Source organism: Orcinus orca, chromosome 6 (genome assembly GCF_937001465.1).
Source record: "Orcinus orca chromosome 6, mOrcOrc1.1, whole genome shotgun sequence".
Classification (NCBI taxonomy): Eukaryota; Metazoa; Chordata; class Mammalia; order Artiodactyla; family Delphinidae; genus Orcinus; species Orcinus orca.
Genome location: NC_064564.1, coordinates 104,330,664 through 104,336,663, shown reverse-complemented (window position 1 = coordinate 104,336,663; position 6,000 = coordinate 104,330,664).

Genomic DNA, 6,000 nt, shown 5'->3' with positions numbered 1-6,000 from the left:
TGGAATTTCTGGAAAGGACATTTACTCCAACTTCTGCATTTTATAGATAAGGAAATAGTCCTGGAGAGGTGAACATGCTAGGATGTCAGAGAGCTGGCCTGACCCTCAACGGCTGTTTGGTTCATTGCTTTCCAATAGACAATTTTTTCATGGCACTTTTAACTTCTCCCCACATCTGCATATCTCTTGTATTATTCATTTTGTTCTCTGTTTTATTTTTCCTAAAAAGGCCCACATTATAAACTTACATATATATTTTAATGGATCATATTCCTTACTACTCACAAACTTATTACAAATAGAAAATAACCATGAAAATGTATACATAATCATTGAAGGTAATATACTCATCAGTTATCCACATAAAACCATCTTTTTTAGCAATACCACTCTTTGGAAAATGCTGATCCAGCCCAAGTATCCCATTTTACAGGCAGGAAACTCGAGTCCAGAGAGCAGTTTTGAACTATGCATCTACTGCCTCTGCTCACTTACCTGAGCTCAGCAGCTAGTATTCCAGTAACCAACAACAATATTCCCTGCTCCTTGAGGTGCTCGGTTCTCAGACCTAGACGAGACACAGACCACAGCCAATCCAGTCAAAGGTGATGTGTAGAAAGGACTCAGCAGGACCCGGCAGTGAGCTGAACAGTCAGAGATTTATCTCCTGCCATAATTTCAAAACTGCTCCTTGCAAGGTAGAAGTTTTTACAGCAAGTATTTCCCTCTGGAGAGCAGTAGACTCTTCCAGAGATTCAGGGTCTCAAGTTTAAAGGTCAAATCTATTGAATATCAACCTTCAATGCCCACTGCTACACCTGCCCTCAACAGTACCAAAAAGAGGATCCTGGGAAGACTGATAATGGCCCAGCAGGTTCTTGCCCAGGAGATCCTGGTGTTTCCCAGAGAAAACCATTTTTGGAATCTTGAGAGTCAATGGCAAGCTGAATAGTCAGTTTGCAAAAGTGGAGCTGACAAGTTTTATTTTGATTTATTTTGCAATGGAACATCAGAAAAATAAAATAGGCAGCAGATGCCTCAGAGAGTTCAGGGCAGACCGTGACGTTTTTCTGGTATACGTTTATGCTAGGTCTCAACTATCCTGGAGCATGAAGAAAGGAAATTGGCAACACACTAAGAGGAACTAGGAGAACTAAAAACTTGCCTAGGTCACAATGTCTAAATGGATACTGTAAACTCAAAATCAAACAGGCCCGGCTAATCTCCCAGTGAGTCTGATCTGGTGGGATTGAGAAGAAGCAAATGTAACCGTGTGAAAGAAAGAGACATTTTCTGACCAGTAAGGGATGTTTAACAAGAAGGATCACATGTTTCATTCTTTTGGTCTTGCCTTGGTTGTTATGAATCTTAGCAATAAATCTCAAGGACGAAACCAGCAATCATATTAAACGTAGGGTATTGTCCTCCATTTTCTATTGTAACTGTGATTCTCAGATCTGTCAGTGCATTAAAATCACTTGGGGAATATTTTAAAATACAGATTCCTTAGGCTCAACCTCTGATACTAAATCAGAATTTCCAGCAATAAGGATGATAAACAAGGCTAGAAAAATAGATAGAAATATATAGTTAAAGACCTCAAGTGATTCTTAAGCCAAGCACTTTTTTAAAAGTCAGAGTTGGTAAGCTTTATCATCTTGATATATTATTCCCACTTTTAATAGTTCTACTGAAAGCATCTCAATTGTAAGCTGCCAGAAGTCCTTGGTGAAAACAGACTGAGTGCAAATGAAGGGTGAGGGAAGAGGCTAGAAGAAGAGAGAACAGATGAGAAAGAGAGAGAGACCTAGAGACCTTAGAAAACATGTTGGATTAAGTAGCTTAATCTAACTTTAGTATCTTGGAACAGAGAAGGCTTATCTAACCTTTGGAGAGAGACTTCTGTTACCCATCTAAGAAATAAAGTCAAAGACAGCTTGTCTGGAGATTTTGTGAGAAGTTCAGAGCCTCTGAAACTTTTTCTTACAATCCTCCCTTATTTTCAACTTCCTCTTTCCAAATAATGCCTCCCAGGGATTTCCTTAAACAGGAACAGTATTCATTCCTCTTTTGTGGAGATGGGAAGAATCTAAAGAAGAAGATAAGACTGAGTCCCAGAAAGAAGGTGGGCCATGTGACCACATCTCACAGTTGATTTCAAGTACTGCCTCATGTCTCTCACACAGCTCATGGACACTGGAAAGATGGAGGCATGACGTCCTAGGGAGCAGTGGATAAAAGCCAGGCTGGGTTATTTCAGGTCAGTCCTGTCTTGCTTGGCTCATGGGAGATGGGGTGTTGTTAGTGTGAGACAAGAGCTCAGATTGGCGACTGACTGGTTTTGATTTAATTACATAGTGAGATAGTTTCTTAAGAGCATACATCACCATCCTTTCTCCTAAACGTGGGTTTCATTTTCAACAAAACACTTCTCGCATAAGCAACATGTCGTGTCTAAACCCTTATTGCCATTCCCAGAACTGCTTGCAGCCTTTCAGAAACCCATTATTTTATAATTATAATCAAGACTATTAGGACAGGACAATTTGTGCCAAAAGCACATTTACACTCAGAATTGTCACTTAGCACTGTCACAGGGAGGTAGCATCTCTATTTCTGTAAAATCAAAGAGAGTAGCAGACACTGCCTTATAAACTTTCAATTTCTAGATGGCATGGGAGGTACTGACCTTGTCTGAATTTTTCTCCAATCAGTCCTCTGAATACCCCTGGTGAATAGCTGTTACTTGGTGGAAAGAATGCAGCCCTGAGAATCAGGCCAACTTGGGTTCACATCCTAATTTTCTTCCTTCCAAGTGGACAATTCACCTTTGGACCTCAGTTTCTTCATCTGAAAAATGGCAAAGCTATTAGTATGTGCCCATTTAATTTTAACAATTAAATGAATTAATATACAGATTGGAACAGTCCCAGGCATGTACCAAAAGCTTAGCAAATATTAGTTATTTTTGTGATTAATGCATAGAAGCTGTGTGACCTTAGACAAGTTACTTATCCTCTCTGGGCACCCATTTCCTTTTTGTCCAAGTGAGGAAACTGGTAGTGGCAGCAATCAGATAAGCTCACATGCCGCTCAATATATTTGATTCCTTTTGATCAGCCATTTATTCCACAGGCTTCACTATGAGTTGAAAACTCTGTGAGTTCCATAACGGAACCCAGAGCGTGTGACCTTATTCCAGCCGTCTGGAAAGTCCTTAGCTTTTGGAATTTCCCCATAACCTCTGTGTTCAGTCATAGGTCTGTGATTTCCATCAGGAAGTCAGACTGACTGGAAAAATGATACAGCAACATAAACATGTTGTTTACAGGAAAGGCATGATCTAGTGGACCTGATTTGTCCATTGTTAAGAATCTTTCATCATGTGTATTTTTTTTTCAGATTAGTCCAACAGCTTTATTAAAAGATAAAACCCTTCTCCCTCTGCGGTCCTGGTGGCATCGGCCTTAGGCTCTGAGCATCCAGATGTCCTGCAGCCCGAGAGGCATCATGTGTATCTTTAATTTACTTTTTTTACTTTTTTTTTTTTTTTGCGGTACGCGGGCCTCTCACTGCCGGCCGCGGCCTCTCCCGTCGCGGAGCACAGGCTCCGGACGTGCAGGCTCAGCGGCCGTGGCTCACGGGCCCAGCCGCTCCGCGGCATGTGGGATCCTCCCGGACCGGGGCACGAACCCACGTCCCCTGCATTGGCAGGCGGACTCTCAACCACTGCGCCACCAGGGAAGCCCTAATTTACTTTTTCACAGGTTCTTATGGCTGTAATAGTAATCTTGATAAGTAACAATAGTAATAATTCTCTTTGGTCAATACCAATCAAAATTATGACGATGAGATGGAAGGCTTTATGCATTTTTGTGGGAAGAGAGTGCTCTTGACATAGTACAGTGCTTACTTGTCTTAGTTATGGAGTGAAGTAGACTTACATCCTAACCTCAGAGCTGTCATTCATTAACAGGTGACCTTGGGCACATTACAGAATGACTCCAAGTGTCAGTCTCCTCATCTATAAATTGGAAATAATTAGTATCTTCCTAATTCATTGATGTGACAAAGTAAATGAGATAGTATATATAAGGCCCTTGCACAAAATGATTGCTCAATTGAAGATAACTATTGGTTATTATTATCAGTATTGTCATTATAGCTCAGTGAGGTCTGCAAAGAAGATAGTATCACCCCCATTTTATGTATTGAAACCTGAGCCTCAAGGCACTTGAATGACTTGCCCACAATCACACAACAAGTAAATGAAGACCCTGAACCAGGTCTTGGTTTCTACTCTCACAGGAAGTTCAGTGTCCCCTGCGTCAGAATTCTGTTCCATTATAAATGGACAGAGTCTGGCTTTTGCCCTTTATTTTTAGACATATATACATTCTTTTTTAAATATTCTTTTCCATTAAGGTTTATCCCAGGAGATTGGATATAGTTCCCTGTGCCATATAGTAGGACCTTGTTGTTTATCCATTCTGAATGTAATAGTTTGCATCTACCAACCCCAAAATCCCAGTCCGTCCTTCTCCCTCCCCTCTTCCTTGGCAACCACAAGTCTGATCTCTATGTCTGTGAGTCTATTTCTATTTCATAGATAGGCTCATTTGTGCCATATTTTAGATTCCACATATAAGTGATATCATATGGTATTTGTTTTTCTTTCTGACTTCACTTAGTATGATAATCTCTAGTTGCATCCATGTTGATGCAAATGGCATTATTTTGTTCCTTTTTATGGCTGAGTAATATTCCATTGTATATATGTACCACATCTTTATGCATTCATCTGTCAATGGACATTTAGGTTGTTTTCATGTTTTGGCTATTGTGAATTGTGCTGCTGTGAACATTGGGGTGCATATATCTTTCGGAATTATAATTTTGTCCAGGTATGTGCCCAGGAGTGGGATTGCTGGATCATATGGTAGTTATATTTTTAGTCTTCTGAGGAACCTCCACACTGTTTTCCATAGTGGCTGCACCAACTATGGCCATTCTGACTGGTGTGAGGTGCTACCTCATTGTAGTTTTGATTTGCATTTCTCTAATAATTAGTGATGTTAAGCATCTTTCCATGTGTCTACTGGCCATCTATATGTCTTCTTTGGAGAAATGTCTATTAAGGTCTTCTGCCCATTTTTCAATTGGGTTGTTTGGTTTTTTGTTGTTGAGTTGTATGAGCTGTTTGTATATTTTGGAGATTAAGCCCTTGCTGGTTGCATCATTTGCATTTTGCCCCTTTTAAAATTCTAGCAATGGTGTCTGATAATTCACTGTGTTTTTCAGAGCTAGGACCCTGCCATCTCTTTCCATTCTCCCTCCCTGAGAGTGGAATCACTGAGTTTGACTATGGGTGTGAGCCTCCTGCCTTAGAGACTTTCAGGTTCCAGTTTTCTATGTCACCTTCATGCCAGGCTTGGGATATTTCTTGCTCATAAGGCAGCCCCTTCAGGCAGGTAAATTTGGAGCTGTGCTCCATCTCCCTTCCACTCTCTATTTTATCTTTGTAGTAGCCCTGTAATATAGGAGAAACTTACCCTTCCTATTCAAGAAAACAAACTGAAATTAGAGAGATTAAGAAACTTATCCAAAATTATCTTGTGAAGGTGTGGCAGGACCTTCAAATCCAAGTCCACTGTATGCATCTGCTAGAATAGTAGCCACATAAAGAAGTCCATATAGGATTTTTTAAAACTTGTCCTCCCTAGAGACTTCCCTGGTGGTCCAGTAGCTAAGACTCCGCGCTCGCAATGCAGGGGGCCCGGGTTCAATCCCTGGTCAGGGAACTAGATCCCACATGCCGCAACTAAGAGTTCACATGCCGCAATGAAAAGATCCCTCGTGCCACAACAAAGATCGAAGATCCTGCATGCTGCAGCTAAGCCTCGGCGCAGGCAAATAAATAAATAAATAAAAACTCTGTCCCCCCTATATTTAGCAACAATGACTAGAATATTCCATTGGAAGAAAATGAAAGCCAGATTT